General features: G+C 58.8%; 1 long non-coding RNA gene across 1 annotated transcript in view; it reads right to left on the bottom strand.

Moving 5' to 3' along the window:
- The window catches only part of LOC102242224, a 9074-nt gene extending 2173 nt beyond the window's left edge, over window positions 1-6901 (bottom strand). The window contains exons 1-2 of the long non-coding RNA XR_314532.2: window positions 6676-6901; window positions 4621-4709 (exon numbers count right to left, since the gene is read on the bottom strand). This is a non-coding gene — a long non-coding RNA (uncharacterized LOC102242224). The remainder of the gene's footprint in view (window positions 1-4620; window positions 4710-6675) is intronic.
- Between the last annotated feature and the right edge of the window lie 9755 nt (window positions 6902-16656).

The raw sequence follows: 16656 nt of genomic DNA, 5'->3' as shown, positions 1-16656 counted from the left end.
AGCGGGGGATGGAGAGGAAGGGAAAGGCATGGGGAGAGTGGAGGTGGGGGAGGAGGGGCGACAGGACACGGCTCTCTTGGCTTTGGCCTACTTGGCTTCTGTGCCCGGTCCCTGCACAGGCTTCACCGCATGTGGGCCACACGTGTCCCGTGTGTGGTGATGAATATTTCTGAGCATGTTCATTCCTGCTGGTCGTTCCTCTCACTCACAGGGACACGCAGCACGGGCCTCTGGAGGCCATGCGTGGTTCCAGGCCCCAGCAGGCAGTGGGACCCTGGCCCAGCAGAGTGGGGGCTGCCCCTGTCCCCAACTCTCAGACAAGGAGGCTGAGCTGGGCTGAAACTCCAGGACTCTGAGCCGGTCCATCTCCTGCCGGCTGCCTGCCCTCCAATGTCGCAGGACAAGGACCACTGCTGAGCCCTGTCTTTGTGACTTATGGCTGCTGCTTTCATTCTGACCACGCGGACTCACTCCGTCCGTGGTTGTTACCTTTTTATAAATATAGACATAAATATTTTATTGGCTTCAGAGAGGAAGGGAGAGGGAGAGAGAGAGAGAAACATCAATGATGAGAGTATCATTGATCGGCTGCCTCCTGCATGCCCCACACTGGGGATCAAGCCCGCTACCAGGACATATGTCCTGACCTGGAATCCAACCATGACCTCCTGGCTTATAGGTCGGTGCTTAACCACTGAGCCATGCCGGCCAGGCATTAGTTTTTGCTGAGCTGTCAGGAGGCTCAGACTTCCTGGGGCAGAGCAAATTCAGATTCAGAGAGACATGATGTGCATGGGGTCCACCTGAGGGCCTTCACTGTGCGGAGGAGGGTAACAGCAGATGTGTCCTTCAGGCCACAGCTGCACAAGAGGCAGGTGCTCTGTCCCGGGTCCCCCCACTGAGCTGCTCTGGACGCCTGGGCAGCCAGCCTGGGCCAGCCTGCTCACCTGCCTCTAACCGGGCCAAGGCAGCACTTCCCAACAGGCCCACCTTCCGGCCGGTGTTGTCACAGTAGCTGGGCCTTCGTGCTGCAGCCCTGGTGTCCTGGGCCCCTTGCGTCCCCTCCCCACCCCCGGACCCTGAGAGGGATGCGGTGCCGAGCTACTAGGACCACCACCAACCAACGCAGGGGGCTGGCCTGCTGGCTCCCCCCACCTGCTCATCACTAAGCCGCCCCACGCCGCAGGCAGAATGAAGGGCGGGAAAACGCTTTCTGCACTTCCTTTTCCTTAAAGCTGCCAGCACCCCTGCAGGGTGGACAGTGTCTCCACCAGAGGGGTTTCAGGGAGGCCCCTGGCAAAGGCACCCACAGAGACGCCTGCTCAGTGTGCATCGTGACCTTGAGAGCTGGGGGTTGACCTCTCAGAATTGAAATGGCTTACCAAAGAGTAGCAGCATAGCTCTTCTCTAGCTGATAACTTCTCTTAATATTTTTTTCAGTCTGTTAAGCAACAGTCCCCTAAGCTTGCCCTGCCTCTCCTGGACTTGGTGTTCAAGTCCACTCAGCCCTCCACAGACCCTTTCGAATAGATTTCATAGACATGTGAGGTAAGCTTTGCATGAGGTACAGCTGGGAACGCATCCAGCAGGTTCCCTTTGGTCATCTGGGCTGATGCTCATGTCCCTCCCAAATCCACAGGTTGAAGGTCCACGGGGAGGGACCTGGAGGCCGGGCCTTTGGGAGGGAACTGGGCTTAGAGGAGGTTGGGATGGTGGGGTCATGATGAGATGAGTGTCCTCATGGGAAGAGGCAGAGCCCAGAGCTCGCTCTGCTGCATGAGGACAGTGAGGAGGCGGCTGCCTACACGCCAGGAAGAGAGCCCTCCCCAGAACCTGGCCGGGTGGCACCCTGATCTCAGACTTGAAGCCGGCAGAGCTGCAAGAAGCGAATGTTTATTGTTTAAGCTCAGCCTACGGTGAGGTGGACCAGAGACCCAGTCGAAGGACCTCATCTGCCCTCGTTTTGCCGTCTCAGGACAGTGCCTGAGCTGCCCTCCTGCGGCCAGAGCACATTTTGGGGCGTTTCAGAGCCACGCTGCAGTTCCCGGCAGGGGGGCCTGTGCAGATGCCTTCGGAGGCATCCGTCTCTAAACAGCTCACTTGGAGACAGGCCCCACAGCTCCTCCACATGCCCCCTCTAGGAGCCCAGCACAGGCACCTCTCATGGCCACCCGCTGGGCAGAGTAGTTGGCAAGCCAGCAGGGTCCCCGAGTCCATTCTGTGTTGTGAAAACAATCCTAGGGCACCTGACAGTGTGTAGGAACATCCAGCAAATGGCACCCTCTGAACAGAAAGCAAAGATAGCACAGGTATCCCCAGCAATCCTAGAAGGAAGAAGTTATTCGAATTTGACCCCTGAACTCCATTTAGTAAATCCTTTACATTGACAAGGGTCCCTGAAGGCTTGTGGCGGGCGCCTGCTCTGCACAGCACTAGCTCGGACTCTCAGTGGGGCTGATGGTGAGACCTGGGTGTGCGCCCTCCGGACCCAGGCAGCCCACCCCAGTCTCCTGCCACTCTCGGGTGAGGGCAGCTGCCTTCTCACCTTGCCCTCTCAGGGCAAACTCCACTGGTCCCTGAGCAAGGACTGGGGTGGGGACTTAAAGGACCCAGGCTCTCAACATTGGCCTTTGTGTCACGAGCCTCTGCTGATGAGGTAATGACTCTGTGATGGAGGGAAACATGCCTGGTCAGCAGCAGCACCTCAAAGGTGACCTCAGCCGAGGGTGCACGGCATCCCTGGGTGGGCTCCTCCCCCCCTCCCCGCTGAGTCCACGCTGTGCCTTCTCGGCAGAAACATTCCAGAAGGGAGACAGCAGGGCAAGCCCCGGGTCCAGGCCCTTGACCTGGGAGGCCTCCGGGAGGCCCCGAGGTTGCACCTGCTGGGGGTGGCGCCCGGGGCCAAGCCTCCCCTGCGTTTAGGGCTAGCTGTGTGCACCCTCGTGGTTAAACGCTGCTGCTCCTGCAGGACGGGCCAGGGCGCCCCGCTAGCAGTTAGCCTGACCACCACCCGTCACCGAGAGGAAACTACCAACAGGAAGTCGGACGGCCCTCCTGGGGACGGTGACCACCCTGTGCCCCCTGGGCGGCTCTGCCTCCGGCAGTCACGGGCGGCTTTTGGCTATGAGGTGCTCGGACGCACACCCGCGGGCTTCGGCAAAGGCCTCCCGTGGGCCCGCGGACCTGCCCCGGGGAGTCCTCGCCCGGTGTCCTCACTAGACACTTAGGGGCTGGGGCTTCGGCACCCCTCCCGGCCGCGATTGTTATGTAAACAGAGGCGCAGGCCGCTGGCAGCGCCCCATCTGCTCAGGCACACTCCCTGCCTGCCCGTGCTCTGGGCACTAATCATTTTGCATCCTCTTAGGTGAAAACTTGGAAAATGTGAGGGCTCTCAATCTCCCTTTCATTTGCAAACGAGTCATTTCAGCGAAGCATGGCCCATTCTTCTCCCGCGTTTGTGTTTGTGAAAAGACCGTCTCAAATTTCTGGAGCCAGAGCAGCTGCTGCGAGGCCTCCTTTCAGCGGCGGCCAGCCCCGCCCCGCCCCTCCTCAGCCCTTTGTCTCTCGCAGAGCCAGCCCCCTCCTGACCCCTGGCCGGCTCGGGGCCTCCTCTTTTGTCAGCGTCCCCAGACAAGTTTCACCCTAAATCAAGCATTGTTTGGGCTCCTGAGGCCAGCACGTGCCCACATCCCCTAATCTTTTAATTTCACCCCAGGAAAAAGCAGCTGTTAGTGATACCCAGCTGTCGCAGGCAGGCCTGCTGCCGCGGGAGAACAATGAGGGCAGGAGGGAGGCCGCGCCTCAGAAATGCGCACACGTCCCCTCTTTCTTCGTCCTGGGGGGCCAGGGCTTCCTTTGCAACAGTTGGCAGCACGTGCTGAGAAGCGCCGCCCGCCAGGAGAGCCCCAGCGCTGTGCCCCAGCCGGCTCGGCCCACACCCTCTGGAGTGCACTTGGGCTCATTTGAGAGCCAGACCTTTCGTTCCAGAGACCCCGGCGTGTGCCATCACCCCTTGCATACTCCGGGCTGCTCTGTGGCAGGAGTGCTCGCTGGGAGTGGCTGCAATAAGTCAGAAGTGGGGCCAGGATTCAGAGGATCCCCTGGAAGCAGCACGGAGGTCCCCCGAGCTAGCCCAAGGCACCCGCGATTCTCGGAGGCAGCGACCAAACTCCGGCGGCCTGAGGCTCTGAGGAGGGAGGGTCAGGAGACTTCCATGCCCTGAGCTACCAGGGCACCTCCCTGGGCCTTGCGCCCATGTGAAAGCGGGCGTTGTCCCATGGAACTTCCTCAGAAAATGAGATGCTCCCTGCACTGTTACCAGAGCCACTGAGCACTGAGAAACTAATTTTAATTTCATTTTCATTAACGTAAATGCAAGTGGCACATGTGGCCAGTGGGGTCTCAAACATGACATCATTTGAGAACTGGAGAGACAGAGGCCTGGGCCCTTGGTTCTGGGTGCAGCCTGAGTATTGGGGTCTTTAAAGCTCTGGGGGTGGGGCCCTGCCTTGGATGGTCTTGCTGCCGAGGGCTCTGCAGAGATGAGCAGCGCATTTGGAAGGCACGTGCCTCATTCAGCCACAAACACTCTCCAATGTGCAGAGGATTAGAAGGAATTACCCAGTTTGGAGCCTCCTGACAGTGGGCTGAGCTCCCTCCTTCAACTTCTGTCCCTTCTCTGCCTGCTGTGGCCACGTTCCAGGGCTGTCCTGACCGAAGAGACAAACAAAACACTACCAGTGCCCAGCAAGCGAAGCCCAAGGCCACAGCGCAGCCACAGGCGCTGCGGGCCCCTCTCGCCCCCTCTCTCACCGCCCCCTCACCTGCGGGGAGTTGAAAGCCGACCCTGGCCAGAGCATATGGTGTCCCCACACCTGCCTTCTGAGGCACCTGCTGGGCCTCTCGGGGTGTTGGCCGGCGGCTCGGGTGCCCCAGGACACCGGCCAGCGTCGACTCATTTGCATACTCGACTGGGCCACGTGCCTGGATGAAGGCGGCTCTGACAGGGCATGTCACTGCTGTTAAGACCAGCAGCTCTGAAGAAAGCCGTGTGCTCAGACAAAGGGCAGCCGCCCAGGATGCGTGCTCAGCCTCCGCGGGGCAGGCACGCACAGGTGCTCACACATGCACAAAGGGAGCCGCTGCCCACAGATTGCATGTCGTGGTTTAGGAACCTTGGAGGTCAGTGCTTGGCCATCGAGAAGGCAGTGGCCGGGCCACAGCCCCTGACCTGCGTCCTGCAGAACCCCGCTGGAAGGCTGGGCACAGCAACATGCCAACAACTCACACAGGGCCCTGATGTCTGTGCTTTGACGTGTCCTCAAATAAAAAAACTTCCTCTATTTTAGGTCCATCTCTATAGCTCAGCTTTGAGGACAGTGCCACATGGGTAACACACCACAGCTGGGCCTTTGCACGTCCCCAGGGAGGCTGGTTCTCTGCCCTGTGAGAGCTTTGCTCCCTCTCTCGCCCCTTTTAGCCCTCGGCTGCACAAGCCGCAACCAGAAGGCCAGGGGACAGGGCCAGCGCGTCGGCTCCTCCCCCTGCTGGGCCTGGCCCTGGCCCCGCAAAGAGCTGGAAGTGAATCCAGCCGGCGGGCACCTCAGGCACACACCGCTGTCCCCTCCTCTCAGGGGTGGCAAAATCAAGGGTGGACTGAGAACCCGGCACAGCCTGCAGCCCACCTCAGGCCCGGGCCATCTGTCACAGGCACAGGACAGCCAGGCGCTGCCCTGCGGTGGGCCCTGAAAAGACACAGAAGACAGCCATGTGTCAACCCGACTAGAGGGGAGGAGGGCGCCCCATAAAATATTGTGACACTTGAGGCCAGGCTGCAGGGGGGCCGGGAGAGGCGGCCACAGGGGAGCACCCGGCCAGCATTCCTGCCTCCTCCCTGGCAGCCAGCAGGGGAGGAGAGGGGACAGGCCGGCACATTGTAGGCCATTAGCGGAGAACAATGGGCCATCAGCTGAAAGGGTAATCCAGTGAATAGAAGAAGGAAAGTTGGCTTGTGCCAGCGCAGTGGGGGGAGGGGCACTCATTATTCAGACAGCAGATGGAGGGTGGCCTGGTTGCTGGGCAGAACTGGCTGCCTGGTGGGGGAGGCAGAGCCGACGGTGGGCACTGAGGACCCTCCACTGGGATGAAGGAAACGCTGTGCGCTCAGCAGGCTGGTTTCAGGCCAGCCCATGTGCCCGCTCGCCCCACCCCCACCCCCGCCCCAGGAGCCTTCACGCCCGTGGGCATCTTCACTCAGCTACAACCCCTGACCCTGGCCAGCCGGGCCTCCCCAGCGCTGAGCACTCTGCACGGGGGACAGGGCATGGCCGTCCCTCCGCCCTGAGCTTTGCTCCATTCTCCACACAAGTGCTTTTGACGGACCAAGGGTGCTTATGTGGACCCGGAGGCAGAGCCTGCCCAGAGCCCGGGGGAACGTTGGCCAGAGGCGTTCGAAAGGCATGCACCAGGAGCTGAGCACGCAGGGACGTGCCCACTGACCTGCACCTCCAGGTCCTGTGGCGTCTGGGGCATGGGCCTCGGGGCCTCCATCACGCCTCCCACGGAAAGGCACGCCTTGCCCCGCATTCGGGAAGCCCTCACTCTGGGGCCGGGGCAGAAGCTGCATGCCCTCTCCTCCTCCTGGCCTGCCTGCCCCAGATCTTCATCCTCCCTTACCCTGCTGCCAGACGGCCTCAGTGTCAGCTCTGCCTTCTCACAATCGCAGGAGCTGGGTCGAGCCGCGAGACTCCGCGGTGGTCTGTCTGGCCCGATCCGCACAGTCTGCTAAGTCTGTGGGCCAAAGGGCACATGTTGCACTTTTGTTCCCAAGCACGCAAGTCTCCAGCCTGGCTGCTTCCTCCCCTGCGCGGTCTGTTCTGGAAAAACATTACTTCAAGAAAACATTTCTGAAAACCCTCCCATTTTCATCTGACCTATTGCTTCACGAGCAGTCAGACAAGTAAACACCTGGACCAGGCCCACGAGCTCTGCCCCGGGGAGTGCGGGTGGAGCGGATGAAACAGCCAGTTTTCTCCTGGGAGATCCTTATAACCATCCACCCAACAAAGCTTGCCCTCCTGTGCGCAGGACACGCCCACGGCCTCAGAGGCAGCTCCTGGTGAATCCGGCTGAACACAGCCCCGTGCCCCTGCCACGTCCGGCCCCACCGGCTCGCCGTGAGCACCATCCTTCGTGCAGCTTCCACCTGCGCCGTGGCGACTGCAGGAGCCGGCGCAGCAGCAGGCGGAGCCCGTGGGAATTCTGCAACGCTGGCACCTCAAACTCTGCTTAAATGGTCTTGTCCAGTCTCCTCCCGTTCAGCACTGAGTATTTGGGTGGCAGAGATTCTTTAAAGAAAAATTTAATAGTGACAAAAGAATAGTTTCCTTAAAAATCAGCACTAGCCGGTTTGGCTCAGTGGATAGAGCGTCGGACTGCGGACCAAAGGGTCCCAGGTTCGATTCCCATCAAGGGCACATGCCTGGGTTGCGGGCTTGATCCCCAGTTGGGGCTGTGCAGGAGGCAGCCGATCAATGATTCTCTCTCATCATTGATGTTTCTCTCTCTCTCCCTCTCCCTTCCTTTCTGAAATCAATAAGAATATATTTTTAAAAAATAAAATCAATCTCGAGCCCTTCCCATCGGTATTCGTTTTCTCGTGTTGCTATAACACACCACCACAATTTCACCTGGGAGGCTTAACAAGTGAAATGGACAGCCTTGAAGTTCTGGAGGCTGGAAGTCTGAGATCAAGGTGGGGCGGGGCTGGTTCCCTCTGGAGCTGTGAGGGAGGCTGTGCCAGGCGCCTCTCCTGGCTCCTGGGGCTGCTGGCGCTCCTCAGCTGGCAGATGCACTGCCTCCATCTCTGCCTTCCCCTTCATGCCGCACTGTCACTGTGCATCTGTCTGTCCCCAAGTCCCCAGTCCTACTGGATTAGGATCCACCCGGACAACCTCATTTCAACTCGGTTACATCTGTAAAGACCTTCTCTCCAAATAAGGTCACATTCCAGGGATTGGGGTCAGGACTCAACACATGACTTGGGAAGAAACACTCGGCCCACTCTCCCCCGCAGCCTCCTCCTGCGACTGTGTCTGGATGTGAGTGAGGGGTGAACTCCAACAGGAATATCTATGGTCCCCATGAAGCCACGGACTTCTGTGCGGGTCTGACCTCCACAGGATGTCCTGGGGCTGCCTCCCTCCCCCGAGGACAGAGGATGTCACGTGCCGGTGTCATCACCCCCACCACACTGGGGGAGAGCATGGCTCACCCCTCCCAATCCCAGGAGCCTCTGGTGACTCTGGTCCTTGCACATCACCTGGCCACTTCCCAGCTGCCTCGCATGCACCGTCTCCAGCGCACCTACTCTCCCTCCCACAGATCTCCTTGGACTTCATGAGCATCCCCTCTTTCTCCTGCGGGAGGTACACAGCCATTTCCCAGGCCCTGTGCATCCCAAAAAGGTGCCTCATCCTATCTCAGGGCCAGCTGATACCAGTTCTTTAAACAGCCTTCTCTGCCTCCATATAGCACAGCCCTCAGCCCTCAGCCATCGCTTACCCACACACCTCCCCGGGGCATTCGTCCTGAAGACAGAGGATGTGGGCGGCTCATTGTGGCATTCCCTCTGGGGTCTAGGGTGGTGCCTGGCAGGGGCTAGCAAAGGACTAAAGGAAGGGACACCGGGTGGCTGCCACCCCTCTTCTACCCTCCTTCACTACCTCACACACTTGCAAAGGCCCTAAGCAGCCTTCCCAATGGGCATGCACCCCATTCTCTGGCATATGTCTCCCTGGCACCTCTAATTTTCCACAGACTCTATCTACAGGCCCCCTCAGAGTGTCCCGGGCCTTTCCCTGCGGGCTTTCCTTCGCTGAGCTGCTACTTTGAGGTTGTCCTCCACACAGGCACCCTCACTGCACATGCTCTACTGCGTGCTGCAGGCACCTTGCTGCCGGGACCCCCGCCCAGACCTCCTAAGTCTCCACTCCATCGGCCAAAGATGCAGGAGGCAGCCCTGGGGCAGGCCAGATGCTCGGAAGAGGAAGGGTAGGAAAGAAGTCACGAGCTAATATTGCTCAGAGATGGGAACCCAGAGAGAGGCTCAGTGGAAGAGGAGATGAAAGGTGTTGTATACAGGGATTTTCTGCACATGTACCCAAGAGTTGCCATCATCACCATCCTCTTCAGAAAATCACCACTGCCACTCACACCATCACCATCATCTCCTTCATCACTGCCATATTGCCATCACCACCACCATCATCATGATTATCACCACCACCATCACCAACACCAACACCTATCACCATCTTCTTCATCACTATCCTTATCATCACCATCACTACCACCATCTATCACCATCACCATCACCATCACCATCACCACTATCCTTATCACCACCACCATCTATCACCATCACCATCATCACCACTATCATCATCGCCACCATCACCATCTTCATCATCACTATCCTTATCATCACCATCACCATCATCACTCTCCTTATCATCATCACCACCACTACTACCATATCTATCACCATCATCATCACCACTATCCCTACCACCACCACCATCTATTACCATCACCACTATCCTTATCATCACCACCTCCATCACCATCTTCATCATCACTATCCTTATCATCACCATCACCATCATCACTCTCCTTATCATCATCACCACCACTACTACCATATCTATCACCATCATCATCACCACTATCCCTACCACCACCACCATCTATTACCATCACCACTATCCTTATCATCACCACCACTACCACCTATCACCATCACCACTATCCTTATCCTCACCATCACCACCACCACCATCTATCACCATCACCATCATTCCCACCATCATCATCGCCACCATCACCATCATGACCACCACCATCATTGCTATTACCATCATCACCACTATCATCATCGCCACCATCACCACCACCATCATTGCTATTACCATCATCACCACCATCATCATCGCCACCATCGCCACCATCACCACCACCATCATTGCTATTACCATCATCATCATCATATCTATCCTTTAAACTGACCCCAGGCCAGGTGCATTTTAAGTGTTTTATCTAAATTGGCTCACTTAATTCTCCTTACAGCCTTCTGCTGTGCATACCATTATTATCTACCTTTTACAGGTGCGGGACCTGGAGCACAGAGGGTGCATTAGCTTGTTCGAGGTCACACAAGCAGGAACCGGTAGGCAGGATTTGAACCAAAGCAGTCACAGTCTGGGATCTGCCTGCCGGGGCATTCAGATGGGCATCATTGGCAATAGCACAGCCTAGAAACAATCCAGATGACTCCTGTGGTGGAACGCCACGCCGCAGTGAAAACAGCTGACTGCCAGATCTGCTTCCACATACATGAATCTCATGAGCAGAGAAAAGCAAGGCAGAATTTATACAATATTATTTCATTTGTGAAAGTTCAAAATTGGCAACATTTAGCAATCGATTGCTTAGCAAATACTCATGTACAGGAAAACTTTAACCAGGATGAGCTAAGGAGTACCGCAGCGTCAGGTGGGTGCTCACTGACGCTGAGGGGGCAGCGGAGGGAGGAAGGGCTGGGGCTGCTGAGAGGCGTGCACAGCGCTCCGTGACCTGGGCGGAGCTTCGAGAGTGCCTTCATTGATTATTGTTCTCTCGCGCGTACATGGAAGTCACTACACTCTCTTGCATGTAGAGATTATTGCAGAATTATCTTACACGTTTGTTTTGCTCTCCAATTAGAAAGAAAAGAATGGTAAGGAGTTCATAGACTCGATCTCAGCCAGTGAATGTTCACTGTAGCAAGCCCCTCAAACCCCCAAAAATGTCCCTCCCAGGGGCTGAAGAAGCCAATCCCCGCCCAGGCGGCCTCCCGCCAGGACCACAGGGCTGCAGGCGATGCCTCAGACACCTGCAGCACCCCAGGCTCAGGATGCAGAGCTGCTAGGCTGCTGTGAAGGGCAGAGTCCTGGTGACATCTTGAGCCCGAGCCCGGGTCTCCCCAGCCCCAGGGCCGATGGTGGGCAGCCCTTCCCAAGGGTGCCCACATCGCTGAGCAAGGCTTTCATGAGACCCAGGCAGGTTGCCAGCCACAGAGATGGTGAGGCAGTCTGTGGGCTGCAGAGGACGAGCTCAGGATGGCATGTGACGCATGAGCCATCCCTCTCTGACCTCCAGGCACCCCGCTTCTGCGTCGATGTGTTCCAAGAGCTGGGTGTCTGCCCCAACCCCACAGCATGTAGGTGGGTGCTGCTTTGCTAAATGCACCAGACCCAGGCTCCTCTGACCGAAGCCCTTGGCCATCCACTCAGGACACCCACCCTCCCCCACCCTCTGCTCATGCTGCCTCCAGATTATCAAAGGGATGACCCACCTGCCCACTGGCCCACAGGGCTCCCCAACATCTCTCCTTCCTTTAGAGCAGCTGCAGCACCCCCTGTCCCCACCTCACCTCCCACCTGAGATGTCACGACCCTGGGCCCCCCTCAGTAGCTACTGATCTTTTCAGGCTCTCGGTCAAGGGGGGTGAGCGGGGAGGAGAGAAAAGGCTGCAGCCTGGGAGCTGGCTGCTCCCTGCACTGCCTCCCTGCCCCCAGCCCGTCCGCCCAGGGCCAGAGCCATCTGCTCTTCGCGGAGCCAGGGCGGCAGCTGCGTGCTCTAAGCAGGGCCCAGGAGGGGCTCATCTAGGAGTGACCTTTGACCTCACCACCAGCCTGAGGCCTAGAGCGAGCTCACACACACAGCACACTGCTGCCGGAGAAGCGGGCTCTGGCTTCCACGTCTGGTGTGTCAAGTGGGGTTGTTTGTCTTCTCGGGTTGTGATTTCTCATCCGTCGTTCCAAATCCAAGAAACCTGAGAGCGGAAAGCTGCCTCGCAATGCGTCTGCAGGCCCAGCTCCCCCACGGCGCGTAGGCTTTATCCACACCCCTCCGTTTCACTACAAAATGTGAGCACATTGCTTATGGGGGCTCCCCACACTCCCTGGGGGTGCGCAGGTCATGGCACGTGAAAAGCTCCAGCTCAGAGGCCCACCCCGTGCAGGAGCAGGCGTCTCAAGGGCTCACTGCCCGGCCCCGGGGCTGGCGGGGTGGAGACCTGCAAAGCCCCCGAGTCAGGCCCAGGAGCAGGCCACTCACATTTGCTCTGACCTAGCTTTCAACCAGGAGCTGTGTCACAGGCCTGACAAAGACGCTAGAAGGCATGACTGGAGGCTGTCACACCCCTCAAGGCTGGCACAGGGCCCAAAGCCACCAGGAGACACAGCTTCCTCCTCAGATGATCTCTGGATGCACACACACACTCATATACAGCCACACACACACACACACACATGCTCATGTATATACACGCATGCACAAGGGCACACACTCACATGCTCACGCACACCCTCCGTAATCACATGTTCCCTGGGCCGCCTGGCTGATGGTGGACTCTGTGGTAATCGGAGGTAACACGCACACATTGCTCAGCTCAGAGTCATCCCGAAGGTGCTATGGTGTGACTATGAGTGAAGGCGCCTCTTGCTTCCCCATTGTTCTCCAGACCCACCAGGACTCACACAGCCAAAGGCAGGGTGACGAGTACAGGGGGCCCCTGGAAGGCCCCTCATTTACTTCCAGGATTTCACTCCAAGGCCCTGGGCCCTGTCCTAGAACTGTTCTCCCAGCCGGCGCGGCGTCACCCCTCACACACCCCTGCTGCCGGAGGAACAAGCGCACCGCGGCGTGCGAAGGCCAGCTGGCACATCGCACAGGAAGCAGGCCCGGGCCACACAGGAAGTGCCCTGATGTTCTCCTTAAACGCTGGAAAGAGCCCCAGGGTGAGCAGGCCTTCCAGCTGCCTACCGGGTGGTGCCCACAGCGGTACCCACAGTGGTGCCTGCCGGGTGGTGCCCACAGTGGTGCTCGCGGGTGGTGCCAGTCCACCTGCTCTGCTTCCCGTCCTCCCATCGGATCACCCTGTTAGCACACATTTCAAACACCACTGACAAGCCCCAGGAAGAAACACTGCCGCCACTGGATCCGGCTGGGCGTGGGCTCTGGGGAGCCCCGCATTGCCTGAGTGGGCCTGCCCTGCCCCCCACCCCTTGCCCAGGGCCCATCGCTCCCCTGAGGGCCAGCAGAAAACCTTCCTGTGGACCCCTGAGGTAACTGCCGGGGACACAGCCAGACCCGCCTGCTGCAGGCCCCCATCCCCACAGCGGGGCTCCCAGAGGAGGCAGACTGCAGGCCCGTCTCCATCAGCAATCTCTGCGTGGATGGTCGGACCGATAGCCCTTTCATGACAACTAGTTTTAACAATCCCTTTACGACCCTGAAGTGAAATTCTTAAATAAAATATGTATCTCCAGCAACATGAATTAGTAGATGATGGATGGATGGACAGATACGTAGAGGAGAGAGAGAATATAAAATGCCTTCATGACAATATAAAAGAAAGCTGAAAGAAAAGTAATTCAGAATGACACCTATCTCAATGGGAAATGTTCAGGCACAACGGCGCGAGACGACAGTCCTCCGAGACCCGCACCCGACAGTTTCTGAGGATGCGGCCGGGGCGGCGGCCGGTGCTGCTTCGGGAGCCCGGGCCACACACAGCACTACTGTCGGTGCTACGGGTTTCTGAAATCACAAAGCACCTAGCACACCGGGGTCTAGACTTCCCCTTAGTAGATGTGGCTGCATTCTGGAAAATTCCTGCATATCACAACCAAGCAAGGAAGGCACGGTGCTTGATAGAACACAGATGGGCACCACACTCAGACCCTCACCACACACCTAAACCAGCCATGTGGGGACAGTGGAGCCACGGCGCCGCTCTGTCTGCGTGGGGAACCTCAGGCACCCTGGCCCCGCCCACAAAATGCCAGTTGGCCCAGTGAGCATCGTTTCAGCCACTACATGCCCTTTAGTGCCCAGCATGCCCCTCGGAGACCCGCTGCAGACTCGCTCCCACTGCGAGCCCCCGGCAGGTCCTCGGCGACACGCCGGTCAGGATTGCTGAGCCTCTGTCCTCTGGGCAGCAAAGCCCAAGTCGCTGGGGTTCGGCCTTCTGTGGGCCCCTTAGTCCCCTTGTCAACACCTGGACTGAGAGGCAAGGAGGCCCACGGCCTGGTCCAGAGGCCCGACTTCCACCCAGCGCTGTGGGCCTCACACGCTGGCAAAGAATCTGTAAATGACACACTAGCCCTGTGTCCACGCATGTTACTAGTAGGTTCCAAAGATTTGTGCCCTGGCTGAGAGGGCTCCGAGCCAGGCAGCCTCCTCCCCCCCTGCAGTGGAACCCACGCAGGGCCTTCACCTCATCGCCGGGCACCCCGGTACCCTCACCAGGACCAGGTGCGGGAGTCCTTGGGGAGCAGGGATGGGAGCCGGCCGGGGATGAGGCGGACCTCCTGCTGGTGCCCCGTCATGGGGCACAGACAGCATTCCTGCCTCAGGGAGACATATATCTCCCCTGCATGAGAAATGGAGCGGAGACCATGCCCTGAGCGAGGCCGAGGGAGACAGAGCACCATGAGCCCGGGACAGGCACAGCCTCAGCAAGTGGGAGGGACGTCACCTCCATTCACTGGTGACAGGGCAGACCGAGCAGAGCCAGGTGACTCTGCCGGGTCCAGCGAGCAGCAGTGAGACCAGTCAGGAGCCCACGAAGTCTCCGTCTCCTGCTCTTCATCCTCCCTGGGGCTGTGACTTCCCAAGTCCAAGTCCGACTCCTTTTGTGTCCCGCAGGCCGCACTGACCCCGGCATAGGGGAAGGCCTGCTGGAGGTGGTCCCCTCCCAGGCCTCACCATGAGGTGGGCCCCTCCCAGGCCTCACCATGAGGTGGTCCCCCTCCCAGGCCCACCATCAGGTGGTCCCCCTCCCAGGCCTCACCATCAGGTGGGCCCCTCCCAGGCCTCGCCATCAGCTATCCATGGTGGAGAGGTCTTCAGCACAGGGACGAGGACCGAGCCTCTCCTTGACCTTCCTGGAGCTGTGCTAACCTCATCCATCCGTCCCATCCACATGGGTCAGACCCACAGACACAGGCCCTTTCCTGAACTACTGACCAGATGCCTCTGGCCTTTCTCACTTCCTTGCCCATGTGACTCAGCATTGAGCATCTTCCCCTTAGAGGTGCCCTTGATTCCCAAATGTAATAACAAAGACAGGCTAAGCTCCCCCTGCCTACTGGGAACAAACCAGCCCACCCATGGCCTCGCGTCTGACGCCACCAGCAGGGGACACCGAGGCTGCCTCAGCCCCTGCCCAGCAGGTGGAGAGGGCGTCTCCTGATGAGGGAGGCACAGCCCTAGCCCACACCTGTGACCGTGGACAAATAAAACAGTGCCTCTGCGAGCCAGGACTCAAAACTGCTGTCTTCTCTACCTGATTCAAACCACTTCTCAGCTGAGATCAGCACGAGCTCAGAAACCCATGTCGGGGATGGCAGGCTTCAAACCCAGCATCCGACCCACCAGAACCGGCGTGAGTATCAGGTTTGTGGCGACTCCGGCTGCGTGTTTAGAGCAAAGGGTCAGGCAGCACTGGCCTGGGAGCCCGCTGCATGTCCTCTGGTCGCATGGCCACAGCCCGTGGCCAGGCTGCCGGGCTCAGGCCTGACCCAGCCTCTACGGATGGAACCCTGCACTTGAGCAAGTGAAATTCCGTCTGTGCCTCTTTGGGGCCTAGTTGATCAGACTCTAAAGAACGATGCCCATCCACTGAGGGGGAGGGGCAGCTGGGGAGGGAGGAGCCAGGTGACCCGGCAGGTGACCTGGCTGGCAGGAAGCTCGGCGGCTTTGTGGCCTCCTCAGGCTGGAAGACTCCTGGGCACATATGGCAGAGGCAGCTTTGGGGCTCACCTGAGCTCACCTGTGTAGGGAGGGGCCAGCTCCCTGGACTCCTCTGTGGGTTCCAGGTGAGAGTGGCCAAACAGGTTCTTCAGGCAGCAGCCAGTGTGGCTCCGGCAGGGTCCTGGCGCTGCCTGCACTGCCCAGGCTCCTGGGCCAGCAGAAGTTGACAAAGGTGTGTGTGGGGTCGTACCCTTCATGCGTCCCCAAGGGTGACCTGGAGTATCAGCAGGAGGAGGAAAGGCTTTGGGGAGGGAGAGCGGGGCTGAGTTCTCCTTTGTGCCGATTCCTGGGAGGGCAGTGCCTCTCCCCACCTGAGGACAAGACACCCCCCGCTGGGCCCCCAATAATTAGACTGTGGAGAGACCTGGGCTCACTCTTTCCTTAGTTGTCTGACGGGTGGTTCCAAAGCTGGGAAAGGATTTTAACGCAGACGCCAGGCACGGGCCCCCCAGAACCTCTGCTGGGGTCCCAGGAATCTGTGCGGATCAGAGGCCCCTGAGGGATCCTGAGGCTGCAGGCCACGGAGCCCAGCATCCAGCCTCCCCGCCCCCACACTCCACGGCGTGTGGAACAAAGCTGAGGAGCCTAAAAGTTCCCACCGCCCTGGCCAGTGGCTCAGGTGGGTGAGCATCGCCCCACGCACCAACGGGCCCGCAGGTTGGATTTCTGGTCAGGGCACACGTCCAGGTCTTGGGTTCGGGGTTTGGTCTCTGGTCTGCTTGCATATGGAAGGCAACCGATTTATGTTTCTCCCTCACACAGATGTCTCTCTCTTTCTCTTTCTCTCTCTCTTTCTCT

This window comes from Myotis brandtii, unplaced genomic scaffold, assembly GCF_000412655.1.
Source record: "Myotis brandtii unplaced genomic scaffold, ASM41265v1 scaffold760, whole genome shotgun sequence".
Classification (NCBI taxonomy): domain Eukaryota; kingdom Metazoa; phylum Chordata; class Mammalia; order Chiroptera; family Vespertilionidae; genus Myotis; species Myotis brandtii.
This window is presented reverse-complemented; position numbering and strand designations above follow the sequence as displayed.